This window comes from Prionailurus viverrinus, chromosome B2 (assembly GCF_022837055.1).
Source record: "Prionailurus viverrinus isolate Anna chromosome B2, UM_Priviv_1.0, whole genome shotgun sequence".
NCBI classification, from domain to species: domain Eukaryota; kingdom Metazoa; phylum Chordata; class Mammalia; order Carnivora; family Felidae; genus Prionailurus; species Prionailurus viverrinus.
Window position 1 is genome coordinate 50,547,273 of NC_062565.1, and position 19,290 is coordinate 50,566,562.

Sequence of the window (19,290 nt, forward strand, 5' to 3'; positions counted from 1 at the left end):
TTTTATGTAAACATTAATAAAATATAAAAGCTAAAATAAAAATAAGTTTTTTTTTTTAAAATATAAGCTCTACACCCAACATGGGGCTTGAACTTATGACCCTGAGATCAAGAGTCACATGCTCTACCAACTGAGCCAGGCACCTTGAAAATAAAGGTATTAAAAAACAAACAAACAAACAAACAAAAAACCCCTATCGCTGTCAAACTACTGAGAAGCCAAAAGATCAGAGAATACTGACTAGAAGTATGTGACATTCTGCACCTAAATCCAGTCTATGCAGCTTCTCCTTCCAGAAGAATTCCAGTGAATAAATGTTGATGGAAAGAGGAAAATAAAAAATTCACTATTAGGTAAATACCACAGTAAGATTTGTTACAGACAACATTCACTGATGGATGCAACTATTAGTGAATGAAAGGTGGAGGAGAAACTGGATATTTGCATAGTTTCAAAGTATCTCTTAAGACACTTACTAACTCCAAAAGGAAAGATGATTAACTCCATAGGGAAAAATCCAGCAAAAACTTCCTTACCCAAGTGATCAAATTCAATGTAACCATTAATAAAACTTATGACATCATGAACTCTGGATATGATGCTTTGAGAAGGGCATATCCCTTCCGTGGCATTCTTATCAAAAATGCAGAACTTCAATCTATTCATAGGAAAACTTCAGACAAACCCAAAATGAGGGACATTCTACAAACAAATGACTAATAGTCTTCAAAAGTGTCAAGATCATAAAAGGCAGGGATAGGCTGAAGAACTGTCACAGATTGGAGGCAATTAAAGAGACATGACACCTAAATGCAATATGGGATCCTGAATTGGATCCTAGAAGAGAAAAAAGACATTAGTGGAAAAGTTGGTGAAATTTGAATAAGGTCTGTAGTTTAGTTAATAGCATAGTGCCAACGCTAATTTCCTAGTTTTGATCATTGTTTTATGGTTATGGAAGATATTAATATCAGGGCAAGATGAGTGAAGGATTTCTAGGAATGCTCTGCACTATTTTTTGCAACTCTTCTGGAAATCTAAAATTAGTTCAGAATTAAAAATAAATCCAGGGGCACTTGGGTGGCTCAGCTGGTAGAGCATGTGACACGTGATCTAAGGATTGTGAGTTTGAGCCCTATGTTGGGAGTAGAGATTACATTAAAACATTTTTTAATAAAATAAAATATTAAAAAAATAAATCCAGTTACAACCTACTGAATGGGAGGAGATATTTGCAAATGATATATCTGATAAGGGGTTAATGTTCAAAATATATAAAGAACTGATACAACTGAACACCAAAGAAACGAATAATTCAATTAAAAATGTGCAGGGGCCTGAATAGACATTTTTCCAAAAAAGACCTACAGATGGCCAACAGACATATGAAAAGATACTCAGTATCACTCATCATCAGGGACCTGTAAGTCAAAAATACAAGATATCACCTCACACCTGTCAGGATGGCTAAAATAAACAAACAACAAGTGTTAGTGAGGATGTGGAGAAAAAGAAACCCCTGTGCACTATTAGTGAGAATGCAAACTGGTGTAGCCACTGTGGCATGGAGGTTCCTCAAGACATTAAAAATAGAATTACCATGTGATCCAGTAACTGCACTACTGGGTATTTACCCAAAGAAAAAGAAAACACTAATTCAAAAACATATATGCACCCCTATGTTTATTGCAGCATTATTTAGAATAGTCAAGATATGGAAGCAACCCAAGTGTCCATTGACAGATTGATGGATAAAGAAGATGTGACACACACACACACACACACACACACACACACACACACGAATAGTACTCAGCCATAAAAAAGAATGAACCTTGCCATTTGCAACAACATAGATGAACCGAGAGAGTATGTTAAGTGAAGTAAGTCAGTCAGGGAAAGACAAATATCATATGATTTCACTCACATGGGGAGTTTAAGAAACAAAACAAAACAAAGGAGACAAACAAAAAAGACTGTTAAATATAGAGAATAAACTGTGGTTGCCAGAGGGGAGGTAGATGAAGGGATGGGTTAAAAAAACAAAAAACCAAAAATACCAGTCTATGTTCTAGTGAAGGTTGTGCAAGACCTCAGGAAGCTTTACATGTAAAGGTTATGTCTGATTTCACCACACTCTATCATATAACTGGAGAGCTTTCTGAGATTAAGCTTCCCCCATTGCAAACTCATTTCCCTCTCTCTAGAGCCATTTTAAGGCCCCTGGTTAAAGGGGAATTTTCCTTCATCTTGAAGCGCTACAGGATCAAACTCCCTGCAACTTCCTGCAGCAGCTCTTTATAGTGATGTATTCCATTGCTGATTGATAAATATTTATAAAGCACCTTCTGTATGATAGACCCTATGTTAAAGCCTGGGGATACAAAGAATATACAATATCGTTCCTTTTTTCAAAGATCCTAGTCTCATGGCAGGGGATGAGGCTGGTGGGTGGGCCCAGATATGTACTCATGAATATGCACTAAGGTATTTCAAAAACACTTAGGTTTGAGGTACAGGACATGGGAGGGGTTAAAGAGAACGCCTGCCCCCAGCTTCCAGCTAGGTCAATTCCATCTGGGCTGAGGAGGGCATAAGCAAAGTCTTCATAAAAGATGGAGCTTGAAAAAAACAAGAAAAGTAGGTGTTCTGTTAGGTAAGACATTCTAGCAGTCCAAGGAGCTGAAACAAAGGCATAGGGGCTTCAACCTGGGAGGGAGGGGGTGGGGAGCTTGGAACTGGAGAGACAGAACCCCAGAGTTTTATTTGTGGAGGGCCTCAGATGCCATTTTGAAAAACAGAGGCTTCGACTGGATTCTGTACTAGGGGAGAAGGAAGCACTACAAAGGACGTCATTGGATCAGTGGAAGCGACTGGAATACAGATGACAGATTAGGTAAAAGTACTGCATCTGTATTACATTTCCTGAAGTTGATGCTTGTCCTGTGGTTCTATAAGAACATAGTGTTAGTTTTAGAAAATACATCCTGAAGGATATACAAGTAAAGGACCATGATGTATGCAATTTCTTCTCCACTGGGTAGAACAAAAATATCATGTGTGTGAGGGGGAAGGGTGTGAGTATAGAGAGGGAACAAATGGGGTAAAATGTGAATAATAGGTATATTGGGGTAAAGGTATATGGGTTTTCTTTGTACGATTCTTGCAAGTTTCTTCCTGTATGTTTTAAATTACTCTACATTAGGAGTTTAAAAGTGCTCTTCAAAATGGTAGAGGAAGGGAATCATTTTATTTCAGCTTAAAACATACAAATGTAGATTTATTCAATAAAACTTATTATTAGAGGGGCGCCTGGGTGGCTCAGTCGGTTAAGCATCCAACTTCGGCTCAGGGCATGATCTCACGGTCCGTGAGTTCAAGCCCCGTGCTGGTCTCTCTGCTGACAGCCTGGAGCCTGGAGCCTGCTTCAGATTCTATGTCTCCCTCTCTCTGACCCTCCCCCATTCACACTCTGTCTTTCTCTGTCTCAAAAATAAATAAACACTAAAAAAATTAAAAACAAAACCCCTACTATTAGAACACTATCATATACCATGGCTGTGTCTCAACATAACACAGAAAGAGTACTTGAACCACAACATAGGCAATTTTTGACTCTGCATTTGTTTTCCCCTTTTTCATATTTATCTCCATCTATTTTTGATGACATATATGATTTCCACATCATTCATAATTTCATTTCCAACAAATAAAAATTCCTAAACCATTGTTGTATGTCATCTTCCTAAAAATCACTGGTACCTTGATTTGTCACATATCAGCTAATAAATCACATGCTCTATTAAAAAAAAGAAAGAAAGAAAAAAGGAGGCTTTGAGTTAGAGGCAGTGGGATGTTAATTATGTTTTTTTTTTAACTTGAGAATAACATGATCAGATTTGTATTTTGTAATCCAATTAAATAGAATATTTTTCTTAATGTCCAACTAAAACTTGCCTATTCTAACTTAAGCTAATTTCTTCATGCTTTGTTTTTTTTTGCAGATATAAAGAAACTCACAAAAATATGTGTGGACATGAAATTAGTAATCCAATGTGTGTCTCTCAGCCTTCTTGTGCTTTAATTATGCAACCTTTCCTCATAGGACCTTTTTCCACTCCTTTAATTATCTTTGGCATTCATCTCTGAATCCTCACACATTTCTCCATCCCCTTGATGAGTTGTGGTGACCAATCTTAATAATGATGTATGTTCCAGTACCACGTGGGCTCTCCCCCACTTTTTTTTTTTTGCAATGGTGTCATACTACTGATTCATATCTATAAATTATTAATCATAGAAGCCCTTCTTTGGTAGTTAGTGTCCTACTACTTACTCATCCAATTAAATTGTATAATTGGGATAGTGCTTTCCTAGATTATCGTTGAGAAAGCTGTTTGTGAAAGAATTAAGAACTTTAGTGAATGGGCGCCTGGGTGGCGCAGTCGTAAAGCGTCCGACTTCAGCCAGGTCATGATCTCACGGTCCCTGAGTTCGAGCCCCGTGTCAGGCTCTGGGCTGATGGCTCAGAGCCTGGAGCCTGTTTCCGATTCTGTGTCTCCCTCTCTCTCTGCCCCTCCCCCGTTCATGCTCTGTCTCTCTCTGTCCCAAAAATAAATAATAAACGTTGAAAAAAAAATTAAAAAAAAAAAAGAACTTTAGTGAAGATAGAGTCATTTATTTAACACGGCCACCCCAACAATTTCTCTTTGTTATAGTTTGTCATATTATCATAGAACAAAATTCAATTACTCTAGCAAAATTTGACTCTCACCATGCCATGATAGCTGCTTTTTAATCTTACATTATTTCAGGTAATTACATAAATGATTGTACAATGGGTCAAACTAGTGTCTCTTCAGGCACTGATGTCAGGTTGACAGTGTACAATTTTACTGAACCTTTACTAAGATGCTAAGCATTATGCAAGGCTTTAGGGGCACATTATGGATAAGATAAGGGTCCTTCCTTAAATAACAACAAACACGATCCAAAAAAGTGTAGAAAGTACTATGAGAATATGGTACAGAGAGCAACCAACTCCTGGGTGGAGGGAGGGATCTGACAACCCTTTGGAGAAGAGGTAGTTATGGAGATATTGAAGAATGAGCAAAGTTTTATTATACAGAAAAGGGAGAGAAAGGAATTACAGATGGAGGAAGCTATGTGTGAAATGTCGGTGGTACAGGACCTTGGTGTGTTCACAGGAGGGCAAATGCCTAGTGGTTCCATCCCTGGCTGAACATTAGAATCGCCTTTAAAAAATTGTTTTTAATTAATGTTTATTTTTGAGAGAGAGAATGTGAGCAGGGCAGGGGCAGAGAGAGAGGGAGACACAGAATCCGAAGCAGGCTCCAGGCTCTGAGCTGTCACCACAGAGCTTGACACGGGGCTCAAACTCACGAACCACAAGATCATGACCTGAGCCAAAGTCAGACGCTCAATTGACTGAGCCACCCAGGCGCCCCTAGAATCACCTTTTAACAAATAACTGATGCCCAGGCCCCACCTCTAAGGAATGAGGTCGGGGGCCGGCGGGGGGGGGGGGGGGTGCTGAGTTTCAGTAGTTAAGAAAGCTCTCCAGGTGATTCTAATGTGGAACTAGGCTGTGAAGTATAGGGTTAGGACATAAAGACCATGGAGGGCAGTAAAGGAAATGGCAGGAAATGCCTAGAAACTCAGGGTAGGACCCAGCAGAGAAGGGGTATATTTGTCATGCAGGAATTTGGTCTTTGCTCTGCAGGGTGGAGCTCTCCAGGGCTTTCAAGCAGGGAAATGATTGGAGAAAGATCCGTCTGGAGAACAAACAGATGTTAGGATAGAGACACTAGAAGCATAGAGACTAGTTTGGAGGGTCTGCAATAGTCCAGGTGATACCTGCTGAAGGCCTGAACGAAGGTCCCTGACTGGATGAATCTCAGATACAGGATTAGGGATAGGGAATGTGTGTTTGTGTTACTCGGACAAGGTGCAGAAATAATGGGTCTGTTTTCTAAGGTGTTGAATTTGACGTATGTACAAAACCTCTCACTGGAGATGCTCCATAGATAGCTACAAGCGGTTTTATTTTTTCCAAAGACAATGCATTATTGGAGCTCTTATTAGGAGCACAGCATTCAGACAAGGTTGATACATTGCACAACTCTGGATGACAAACTTTGAGAGATATTGAAGAACACAGCCAAGGGCCTAAATAAACACACAAGAAGAGTAGTTGAAGAAAGAATACTTGAAGTGAAAGAGACTTAGGAAGCCATGATCATAGTTTCAAGTGTACAAAGGGGTATAAGAGAGAAGGATTAGTTACGCTATATCTGGATCCATAGAACAGACCATGGCTATTCTCTTGGCCTTCTAGTCTCTACTCTAGTGGATTATTTCCCATACTAAAAAAATGCAGTGGTATTATTCAAATTAGCATTACACAAGAAGCATCAGTCAACCCAAAGTCTATTCTGAGCACACCCCAGCAGGAACTGGTTAAATACATTTGAGATCAGTATTTTCAGTTCACCATTTTTGTGGTGGCCCAAATATGATGACTCATGTCATAATCTGAAACCAAACAAAACCCCACTGCTGCTCTGGGAAAACAACAGGGCAACGGACAATGCAATAGAAAAAAGAAGGGAGAGACAGCAGATGCCATTGCTGATCTACCCAATAGTAATGTTCCCCTTCTTGCTTAATTTACAAAACCCTGATTTTATTCAGGATCCAACATAATCAGGGATGGCAGCCACCTACCACAGCCCCAGGGCATGAACTCTGATCAGTCTAAGCCAAGCAAAGCAGTTCTACTTCTCACTAAAATTTGTTTAGGAATGGAACTATGGCTCCCACTTAGAAGATGGAAAGGAAAGTGAGCTGGTAAGGGAAAGAGAAAGGCTTCTGAGAAGGAAAGATAAAGACAATTGACAAAGTGGCTGGCCTATGTTTCTGCCTTTAACATGGTTGCATAAAACTGTAATGTTTAGGGCTGAGACAGCCTTCTAGTGACTATGAGAAATCAGCTCTAAAGATGAGAATCCAATCTGCTGAGAATGGATAAAAAGAAAGAGGAGGCTGAGTCCATGATGATATGATCTCTGAAAATATCAGCTTTAGATTTCTTGTTATATGACCTAATTAAAGGTCTTTATTGCTGAAGCCAATGTAAGATATTCTATTGAGTACAGCCGAAAGCATTCTGGATACAGTAGACTAAGGCTACCCTGACTTAAAAGGCCAAATACAAAATTCTATCTATACAGAAGGTGGTAGATTAATCAATCAACAGTTTGAACTTCTGTGGCTAGCATGGTTTTGAAGACTAAAAGAGGAATATAGCTGGAGACAAATTAGAAGAAGTAATTCTCTGCTAGCCTAAGGTTTATTTTCCATCGACCATGATCTGCTTCCAATCTGGAAGAACAAATGACTACAAATCTTGTGGTGAAACAAACATGACTGTCCAAATATGGCCCTGGGTGTCACTCAGAGTTGCCTGCACAACTAGCCAGCTGGGACTGGGGATTCTTCTCCCCAGGATTTATCCAAACCCAACTTCTCTTGGACATTGAAGGTCCCTCCAAGTTAGGCAGACGGCACTCCCAGATAAATATTCTCTATAGCTGGCAACTAAACCTAGATTCTGTAAATCCTCTAATAAGGGCCCAATGGACAACACCATTCTGATGCCCACGTGGGACCCACTCTGGATGTTACCAATAGTGAAACTTACCGCATGGAACAACAGAGCTTAAGTGAAAGGCAACCAAGGAAATCCTAGAACTCTCAGTCTGAGTCTTAACAGGAAAGAAGTTTCAACATACTAATGACTGTTTGTATTGTACACTCCTCTTTGATGCTTGAGAGACAGCTACATCTACAGAGTCAGTTCTTGACAAAAATTAAGTGAAAAAAAGAAGACAACCATCAAATGTGTAAAATGCATATGTGAAATAAAAAGTTTGGTATGTCAGTGTATTTTATTAACTGAGTGTTTCGGAATGCTCATTTAGAACAAAAGCCACTATGCACTACTCTATGTTTTTAAACTGTAGCTAACTCAAGATGACTCAACTCAGTATGAAAATAAATCATGGTCGTATCATTCTGGTTCCCCTCAAGCCCATCATGTCTTCTCCTCTCCACGACATTGTGTCTGTAAGTCATTCCATTGAGATCTCAGTACATAAGGAGAAGACAGTTTATACTTTTGAGTTCTTTACAACTGGAAAAATTTTACAATTTTTTACAACTTGATAAAAAGGCAAAGTACTGTCTTTTCCATGGTTGTGAGGTTTACTCACATTTATGTTGCACAACATAGAAATATATGAAATATATATTTTTATATAAGTATACACATATTGGGCCCTCTGGGTGGCTCAGTTGGTTGAATGTCCACCTCTTGGTTTCAGCTCAGGTCATGACCTCAGTGTTTGTGGGATTGAGCCCCACATTGGGGTCTGTGCTGGCAGCGTGCAGCCTGCTTGGGATTCTCTCTCTGCCTCTCTCTCTCTCTCAAATAAATAAATGAAATAAAAAAAATAAATAAACTTATTTATCAAAATAAACTTAAGAAATAAAGAAGTATACAAATATTTCAGGTATACAGGAATATCTGAAATATGCTCAAAAAGTTAAAGTAGCAACAAAATACTACACATGTGAAAAATTATGTACAAGGGACTATGCTCAGTTCTGAGACATAAGATCCAAAGAGCTGTGGGAGGAGGATCTGGCCTGTAGGACCTTCCCATGTAACTAGGAGGTGGAACATACACAATGACCAGGAGACATGGAGGTTGGGGTAGGTTCCCAGGAGGAGTGTGGAGACAACAAGAATGCTATAGGTGCACAAGAAGAAGTCACTTTGCGAACCACAGGTAAGGAATCTTAAGGCTTTGGGCGACTGATCTCTAAATAATGGCTAATTTCTCTTGTTGAGGACATGCCATTTACCCATATGCTGACAAAAAATAACCTTTAAAAATATATATATATATAAAAACTCTTCCTTATCAACTGAATTAGTTTCCCATGGCTGTTGTAACAAACTACTATAATAGTACCCTGGTGGCTTAAAGCAACAGAAATTTATTCTCTTACAGTTCTGGATGTCAGAGTCTGAAACCAGTACTGGGCTTCTCAGTGGGCTGAGATCAAGGTATAGGCACTTCCTTCAGAAGCTCTAGGGGAAATCCCTTCCTGGTTTGTTCCAGCTTCTGGTGGCCGCTGGCCTTCCTTGGCTGTGGATGCATCACTCCAGTCTGTGGTCACGTTGCCTTCTCATCTGGGTGGTGTCAAATCTCCCTCTGCTTAAGAATTTGTATTTGCATTTACGCCCACCCAGATCATTGAGGGTACCCCCCTCACCTCAAATTCCTTAATTTAATACACATCTGCAGTCTATTTTGCCATATAAGGTAACATTCACAGACCTGATATCTTTGGGGGATCTTATTTAGTCTACTACTCTCCAACAAAAGTCTCCAAGCCTTTCAAACAATCATCTGAATTATGGAGCAGTGCTTTTCATTCATTCAAAGTTGAGTGTTTTAGGAATGGAATCAGAAATCTGTGCTTACTTACCCAACGAGTTCCTTTTTGAAATACAGAGAGGATTTCTCTTTAATTTTGGACAGTGGACAAGACTTGACAATTCTGACTGAAATCCCTGAATATATGACATTAGCATATGGTGATTCCCAAGTGTGGACCAGGGGTTGCCAACTAGCAGCCTGAGAACTGAATTCAGAGGTATGCTTTGAGGCTACATTTAAAAATGAGGGGGGGGGGGGCGGCCCTGGGCCGCTCAGTTGGTTAAGCGTCTGATTCTTGATTTTGGCTCAGGTCAGGAACTTGTGGTTGGTGGGTTTGAGCTCTGAGTCAGGCTCAGTGCTGACAGTAGTCTCTTTCTCTCTCTCTCCCCCTACCCTGTACTTTCTCTTTCTCTGTCTCTCTCAAAGTAAATAAACTTTGAAAATAAAAATAAAAATAGGAACTCTATGGGCGCCTGGGGGCTCAATCGGTTAACGTCTGACCCTTGATTTTGGTTCAGATCTTGGATCCCAGGGTTGTGAGATTAAGCCCCATGTGGAGCTCCATGCTGGGGCTGGAGCCTGCTTGGGATTCTCCTCCCCCCTTCTCTGCCCCTCCACAGCTCACGTGCATGCACTCTCTCTCTCTCTCTCTCTCAAAATAAATAAACATTAAAAAAATAATAATAAAAATAGGAATTCTAACATAAAAATGAGATTTGGGGTTTCTCTGGAAAAACTGAAGAGCTAATAACACGGGATCCTTAGCCTTCTATGGTAATAAGAAGCTAGAGAAATGTCACCATCCTTTTAGACTTGACAAGAGTCCCCATGCTCATCACAGTCCTCATTTTGCCTGTTGTCCCTAAAATGGATACCACATAGGTTGCCAATATTTTTAGTTGTCATTTATTTTTGTACCTTCACACCACTTGGTTACTGGTAGAAAAATATTTCTCTGTTCCTGTACCTCTATTGAAAGAGACAAAGTAAAAACCAGCCTGGACCACGCGCGCCCCACCCCCCCACCGCTCCCCAAACTGCCACGTTTGAAGAAAAACTGGAGAAGAAAAAAAGTTTTTTTTTTTTTAAAGAGAAGAGCAATTCCTTTCCTGTTTAACAAGCACATACCCAGCTTTCCTGAGTCTTCTACATTTCTTCCTCTGCCTCTGACAGAATTTGAATTCACAGCTCCCAGTACTGACTGCCGTAGTAGTGGAAGGAATGCAGCCACACATCTTTAACGTGGGAATCGGCTAACCTGGTGATGAGCAGTGCTCTAAATACTGTTTGGACTCCAAGAATTAACTTGGATAAAGCACTCGTAACTAAGCCACACTTAGCTTCCTAATATATCAATTAATGGACTCCAAGAATTAACTTGGATAAAGCACTCGTAACTAAGCCACACTTAGCTTCCTAATATATCAATTAAGCCAAAAGGGCAGTAATAATAATAATTTAAATACTTAGCATGTGTATAGTACTATTATGAGTGCTTTACATATATTAATGTATTCAAATCTCACAACTCTATCCATAGACACTATTATTATTATCCCTATTTTACAGATAAGGAAACTGAGGCACAAGCAACTTGTCCATAGTACTATTACCATCATCCTCTCTCCCCCCAATTTTCTAGATCAGGAAACTGAGACATAAGTGACTTGTCCAAGGTTATGTAACTAGTAAGTGATAGGAACCCAGGCTGACTGTACCAAACTCAAAAGTAAGGTGAAGATCTAAAGATCATGAAACCTTTTGAGGATCTGAGAATGGGAGGAATTAGAAGTACTTTGTAGCTCAAAGTCCAAATACGGAAACCAGTGATGTCGCCATGCTCTAGGTGGCCTCATTCTGCAATCAAACATCAGCGAACCCAGCAGGGACCTCCCCAGCACCAACTGTCTACAATGGAGACAAAGTGGATGCAGATAAAGAGGAACTGGATCCCACTTTCAACTCAAATGCATCCTCACGTAGACTCTGGGCTCACAGGCTTGTTGAATGCTTTTAAATAGCAAATGATATAATAATGTTTGAATGTCTTCACCTGTCCTGCAGAATAATCACCTTCTCCTTGGGGTTTTGTGTCTTGTTTTTGTTTTTTTTTTTAAGGAAAGGTTTTTATTATTATTATTATTGAATGTATGTGTAGCTGTACGTATGTAATCTTTACAGCAAACATGGGGCTTGAACTCATGACCCCCAAATCAAGAGTTAGATGCTCCACTAAGCCAGCCAGGCACTCCCTCCTTGGGTTTTTAAACCCGGTATCAGGAGTCATCCTTTGCTGTTATCATGGGACCCACCTGGGATAAGAAACCCTGACCACTTAACCATGCTCACACCACTTAGTCAAAGTCACTGTTGTTGGGATCATTTAGTGCTCTATTTAAAAATCCTCTTTTGGGGCGCCTGGGTGGCTCAGTCGGTTGAGCGTCCAACTTCACTCAGGTCACGATCTCACGGTCCGTGAGTTCGAGCCCCGCATCGGGCTCTGTGCCGACAGCTCAGAGCCTGGAGCCTGCTTCAGATTCTGTGTCTCCCTCTCTCTCTGGCCCTCCCCCCATTCATGCTCTGTCTCTCTCTGTCTCAAAAATAAATAAATGCTGGGGCGCCTGGGTGGCGCAGTCGGTTAACTGTCCGACTTCAGCCAGGTCACGATCTCGCGGTCCGGGAGTTCGAGCCCCGCGTCAGGCTCTGGGCTGATGGCTCAGAGCCTGGAGCCTGTTTCCGATTCTGTGTCTACGTCTCTCTCTGCCCCTCCCCCGTTCGTGCTCTGTCTCTCTCTGTCCCAAAAATAAATAAACGTTGAAAAAAAAAATAAAATAAATGTTAAAAAAAAAATCCTCTTTTTAATTCAAACAGAATAATTTTTCTGTGACTATGTCACATATTGTAGATTGCCCCAAACCATTATTCTGGCTAAAGCTGAGATGCCCTTGACACCCTCATTTTTTTGCAACACATCCAGTCTTTTAATGAACACTATAGTAACAGAAGTCTTTTTCCCATAACACTATTTGATGCAGGCCCAGTATCTTCTGAGTCTGATTTCTTGGTTTTCTTTTACAGAATACATAATAAAGGAGAAGAGTATACAAAGAGAATGATGTATGAAGTATACATCATCTGTAAGACAGCAGTTTAATCACTTAGATTAGTGCTCTCAGGATTTCCTCCACCTTGTCCAGATCACATGGGTAGGGTTACAGGCACCAACCCTGTGACTTGGAGTACCTCTTGATCCTTGGGTTTACTTTCTGTGAAATCGGGATGTTGAACTGACTCATGATGAAATGAGGTGGTTTTCCCTCTCTAATGATCAGTAATTCTGTGACTCTCTGTGTAAGGATTCAAGTTAGTTTTTGTCTTAGAAAAAAAAGGACTGGGGTGCCTGAGTGGCTCAGTTGGTTGAGCGTCTGACTTTGGCTTAGGTCCTAACCTCACCTCTTGTGAGTTTGAGCCTCACATCGGGAGAGCCCTGTGTCAGGCTCTTTGCTGTCAGCATGGAGCCCGCTTCGGATCCTCTGTCTCCCTCGCTCTCTTTACCCTCCCCCACTTGTGGTCTCTCTCTCTCTCTCTCTCTCTCTCAAAAATAAATAAACTTAAAAAAAATGACCAATGTTTCCACATTTCCTGTCACCCACATAAAAGCTAGAAAAGGGAAGGTAGTAGACCAGAGGGACCCTGCATGCTACATGACATCTCTTTCAGAAGACAGTACTCTACTGACTCAGCCAGGCCCCCCAAATCAGAATCTACTCCTTTCCTTCCCTCTCAGTCCAGCTCAAACAGCACCTCAAGAGCCTCCTGTCCCAACCTGCAACAAGAGACACAGCTAATGGCTCTTTCCCCCAGCTACAACAGCATCCTGTCCCCACCTCACTGCTAGCCTCTCCCTGGGATCTGTGACATGCAAGCCTGCCCTGTGTGCATCAGCTGGGACACTCACCATGCTTCCTTCATCTATGTGTCCTCACACCTCACATTCCACTTGCATACAGTAGGTACTCATTGTTTGACTGGTCAAAAGTTTAATTTTAGTCTTTGCTATTTATTTCCTGTACCACCCTTGGTAAGTATCTCCAAACATAGTGCTATTTCTTCATGTGCAAATTAATGATAATCAAATTGACCTGACCACAAATGCTGTGAAATTCTGAAATGGAGAATAGTAAATACCATGGAAAGGCTAAGGCAGGGCTTTCCCACCACAATGCTGGAATCACTGCTTCTCAGAGAATCACAGAAAGGCCCCCTCAGTGTCATCAGATCAGGCCTTCGGCCTTTGGGAAAGGCTGTACTCCACTAACACAGACATGCAGCCTTATTTTGCTTTCAGAGTTCCAGCAAATCTCTGAAACAAATGTTATGGTTTCTCTGGTTAGGTGACATTGGGGAAAACCTTCCTGCAATCTTCCCCAATTCCCTCCCTCCCTCCAGCTTCAATCCTCAGCGGAGGCCAAGAACATCTGCTTGTGGCCAGCAGCTCATACCATGTACCCTGCTCATTCACAGCCTGGAAAACAGGCTAGGTGCAGGGACAATAGTAGTCCATTCTTTATTCTTAAACTTTGAGAGTCATTGAATTGATGTAACAATTACTATTTTTTTTTCTTTTAAGAAAGAAGACAGAAAACGGTACACAAACTTGGCCTTGTCTGGCAGTTGTGGTTTAGCAGCCATGTTAAATTCAGACCCCTCCGAGCAGCTTTTCTCCCTCAGCCTTAATCGTTTTACACCGAAACTTTCTATCCTCAGAGGAAAACAGAATTACGTGCAAAATCATTAAATGGCCCTTCTCATGGCACTTTGGAGTTCCATTTTACCTCATCCTACAGGTAATTACACATTGTATTGATATTCAAACGTGTCATAACTTTACAAGAGTTAATGTTGTCAATTTACTTTAAAAGGGTACTAGGGGCGCCTGGGTGGCGCAGTCGGTTGGGCATCCGACTTCAGCCAGGTCACGATCTCGCGGTCTGTGAGTTTGAGCCCCGCGTCGGGCTCTGGGCTGATGGCTCGGAGCCTGGAGCCTGTTTCTGATTCTGTGTCTCCCTCTCTCTCTGTCCCTCCCTCGTTCATGCTCTGTCTCTCTCTGTCCCAAAAATAAATAAACGTTAAAAAAAAAAAAATTTAAAAGGGTACTAAAAATAGTACATTTGTGTTTATATTTTTCTTTCTGGGGCCTAATCTTTCTGCTCATATTCATTTTAGCAAAAACGTCTTCTAAGTACTTTGCCTCTTGGAATAGTGCTTTTTTCTGCATTGGGGACAGCAGCCAGAAGACCAAAAGAGCATTCTTTACGTGGAATCCGCCTTGCCTTTACCTTGACAAAGGAATGCATTAAAGGTGCTTTTGGCTACTGCATCACCTGAAGTGAAGGGAGAAGAAAATCAGCTACCTGGTGTATCTCTGCTATTCCCCAGAAACTGTTCCAGTCTCGCCCTCCGTCTCCTCCTTCAATCCCACTTCTGAGCAAAAAACTTCTCACACACCAGGGTCCTTAACACCACGAGTAGGATCCATGACTTCCCATTGCTTCTCCTAGGGTACCAAAGGGCGCCGCTGCCCTGAACCAAAAAAAGTCTTCAGTCACTTGTAGGTTACTTTCAAACTGGGACAAGTCGTTGTATGTGGCTCATGCAGACCGTGAAGAACTGAAGGAAGAGTGAAATGTTGAAGAGCTGGAGGAAGAATCACTGTACCCTGACTCGTGTGACACTGTGGATGAGCTGGGGAATGGTCCCCAAAGCTTAATCAAGAAGGCCATCGAGGGTGGCGACAGTCGGGCCCCAGCTGCCTGCCTGATTGCCACCTCAGGATGGAAGGGTGGGCGAGGTAGGGTGAGGAGCAGATGGGGGCAGTGAACGAGAACAAGTCACATATGTCAGGTATTGTGCAGATATTACAGCACCTTTAACTCAGGAGCTGACCTCACTCCATAGAAGATGCTATGCTGTCATACACAACAAACCAATCAGTAACACAGATGAAAGAGGTAAAGGCTTAATATAAAAATAAAATAGAGCAGGGGTCAGCAAACGTTTTCTGTGAAGGGCTGGTAAATATTTTAGGCGTTGAGGGCTACCCGGGCCACTCAACTCTGCCCGGGTAGCACCAAAGCGGTCATAGACAATACGTAAACGAATGGGCTGTGTTCTAGTAAAGTCTATTTAAAAAAAATAGGCAACAGACAGACTATGACTACAAGGCACAGCTTCTCTACCCCTGAAACAGGAAATCTGCACATAAACATTTTAAGTACTCTCCCCAATTACCCCTCGAGTACCCTCGGGTTACAGGGTGGCTCACACAAATTGTGTTCATCCTGAGAATATAAGCGCTTTTTTTTTTAATTAAAAAAATGTTTTAAATATAATTTATTGTCAGATTGGTTTCCATACAATACCCAGTGCTCATCCCAACAAGTGCCCTCCTCAAGGCCCATCACCCACTTTCCCCTCTCCCCCACACCCCATTAACCCTCAGTTTGTTCTTTGTATTTAAGAGTCTCTTATGGTTTGCCTCCCTCCCTCTCTGTTCGTAACTTCATTTTTCCCCTTCCCCTCCCCCATGGTCTTCTGTTAAGTTTCTCAAGATCCACATATCTGAGAATATAAGCACTTTGTGGGCAGAAGTTTTATTATGTTCATAACTACATGCCCAGCACCTAGACGTGTACCTGGCATGCAGCTGGCACAAACAGCTGCTCACAACAAACATTTGTTGAATGAATAAATTAATGAAATGAGCACATGATGGGTCTGTAAAGGGTAATTGTGACTATTGGTGATTTTCCTGTACCACCAACCCCACGTCCACGGCTGTCCCATCCCCTTGTGCCCCTCCTTCTTTGCAAAATTGGACGATAATATGGGGGCCAGGGCATGAAAATTATGAATCCTCCTAAAAATTTTTACACAAATTTGAGAAAACATTTGCTTTTTAACAGCTAAGATAACACGTAGAAATATGTATCTTTATTTTCTCAGTTTTGCCTGTTAAATCAAAATTTAATAAATTGACTTTCAGAGCAAAGGCAGTGTCCAAGAGGCCAAAATCATTAATTATTACTTATTATTATTATTACTCATGCAGTGAGTAACTTTCACGATATTGTGAAATAGTAGTGGGACGTTATACCATAATACTTTACCTTCTGGCTCTGGGCCATTATCTTTCATAGTAACCATGAGGGCAGTCACATGTTATCAGCACTTCCTCACAGGTCGTATTACACCTACAAGGTAAAATATGACTCACATTGATCTTTCCTCAGAAATATGGGGCTCCTGGCCATCACTGCACATTTATCAAGTGGCTACTCACAGCCTCAGGTGTGGGGGAAAACATACCAAAGGAAATGTGAGGTACTTTCACTTGGTCCTTTCACTTAAAAAAATTGAGTTAAGGTGACAAACTTAAAATTCAGGAAAAATTTAAAGTAAGATAATATATAACCCAATACTAATTACTATAGATTGAATGCTAAGATCAATAGGACCTAAATTCAACATAGACACAGCTTAAGGTTGAGGGAACTTTAGACTACAGAATTAGATTTTCTTTTTCCTATATGGGACCTTAATGATTATGCAATACTCTCACTTTACCAATGAGATCTTGAGACCTCATTACTACGAATAGAATCTTGGAAAAATATAACTTTTTTTTCCACCTTTATTTTAGAGAGAGAGAGAGTGAGCAGGGGACAGGGGCAAAGGGAAAGAGAGAGAATCTACAGCAGGCTCCATGCTCACTGCAGAGCCCGATGTGGGGCTTGATCCCACAACCATGGGATCATGACATAAGCCAAAGTCGAGTCGGATGCCCAACTGACTGACTCATCCAGGTGCTCCAGAGTAGCATACTTTTTAATGTGTGAATATAAGAAGTGTTTTAAGAATTTATTAATGATATATCAAATGCTCCCCATTTCCCCTTTTGTAGAAAGTATATATTGTTAATCCTGAACCACGTATTTAAAAAAAAGAGGCAGACTTCCAAAGATGTGCTTTCTTCAAACTCTGAGACAACTTCACAGGTCAACACACATAGGGTTTGATTCCACCTGCACAGGTGAGCCCCACCACAAGCACTCTTTCTATGAAGGTTCCCGACTTACAAAGCAGCAAGTCAGGCACTTATTCACTGTGCAAGGACATTTCAGTTTCCCTGCAAGGAAATCAGGAATGGAAGCTTTCCGCTTGGACTGAGTACTTCCCTAGGATCAGCTGAATAGTAGTATTTTCCCAGCATCACACAGCACCTCACCAGGAGCAGAGGGATTGAGTGTGAATGCCCACATCAACTTTCCTTACCATCTTGAGAAGACCTGTGTTTCTTCTTTCATTTCTTTGGCTGCAAGTAAAGACATTTCTGATTTCTTCCTGCCATAAACACACAGCATTTGAATGCAATTTGCCCCACAAAATGGTTTGCTTTACCCAACTGTTTTTATAAGGTAACTTTCTAGAACACCTGTGTATTGATAAGAAAGTCAGAACTGTTTCAAGGTGAGCACAGTCACAACCTATGATACAGTTGCACCGTAACCCCCAAACAACACGTGTGTGTGTGTCAGTCATCCCGTGCACACCTCTGTGCACAATCCCAGCCAACCACATCAACCACATCTGAGGTCCTTCTAATTCTCTACTCATAGGGCCTGTCTCAGGATGCTGTGGTTGGCAAAGCCTGCCAATGAGAGAATTTACAGTTCAGTGAGACCCTACTCACAGGCTGATGGGTCAACATCCACAGAAGGGTCACTGTACCCAGAATTCTGCCAAGAAAGCACCATGCAAGCAGTCCTGCCGTAAATAGAGACACTCATACATACCCCACATGCAGAAAAAAAGAAGGGCTAGATACACTCCAACTCAGCAAGGTCCTGCAAAATGAAACGGAGGCCCTTTCCGCAAGAGACGCTGTGAGAGAAAAACAAACAAACGAGAAGGCAGTAGTGTTCCTGGCAAGGTTCAGATGGAAAAACAGCAACAGATCCCAGAAGCAGAGCTGCAGCCAGGGATAACCTCAGCTCAAGCCATGTTAAGTAAGGGCAGGATAACACTCACGGAGGAATCACCGCGTGGTCACCGTGTCCTCTGAGCCATGACTTGTAGTCTACTACAAGCCAGTCAACAAATACCTACCAAATAGGTGCTACATGTTCAGGCCCCTTTGAGTCACTGTGAGGGATGGGCAGATTTTAGTTAGGTGTATGTCAGGCACTGTTGAGGCACCATAGGGCATCTTTGCACCACCACATGCTGGGGAAGGCATTTCCCCTTTCAAATGCTAGGAGTATCCCACAAGGCCACGTGAGTAATAAGTGGAGTCAGGCCCTGACCTCAATTCTGCCTGACTCCAAAGCTCAGGACACCACATCACCACACGTAAACTATGGCTTCTGCCCTAAAGAGGCTTAAAATAACCTAAACCAATTAGAGATCAATACAGCCAATATAATGAAGAATTAACAAACAAGAATCTTAAGACTTTAAAGAAAGAGAAGAGGAGTGAGTAGCTAGAGAAGACATTAGGTAAGAAGGAGAGCTGGTCTCCTCCTCAGAGGATGGGTAAGATTTGCATGGGAGAGTGGGGAGGAGGGAGGGAGTTTCTAGGAGAGCAGTGTGAGCCTTGACACTGCAGTGGGAATGAGCCTGGCCCCCTTAGCAGGACAGCAAGACCAAACTGCACAGAGCACACGGATCTACAGTGAACTGAAAATAGGATTTAGATAGG

General features: G+C 41.5%; 1 protein-coding gene across 5 annotated transcripts in view; it reads right to left on the reverse strand.

Annotated features, from left to right (window-relative positions):
- The window catches only part of CILK1 (ciliogenesis associated kinase 1), a 59,985-nt gene that overhangs the window by 38,566 nt on the left and 2,129 nt on the right, over nt 1-19,290 (reverse strand). For 2 of the 5 annotated variants that reach the window (XM_047860129.1, XM_047860127.1), the window contains one exon: nt 16,700-16,783. The exons of the other annotated variants lie outside the window; for them this stretch is intronic. The gene's annotated coding sequence lies outside the window, so the exon portion shown is untranslated. The remainder of the gene's footprint in view (nt 1-16,699; nt 16,784-19,290) is intronic. 5 annotated transcript variants of the gene reach the window in all.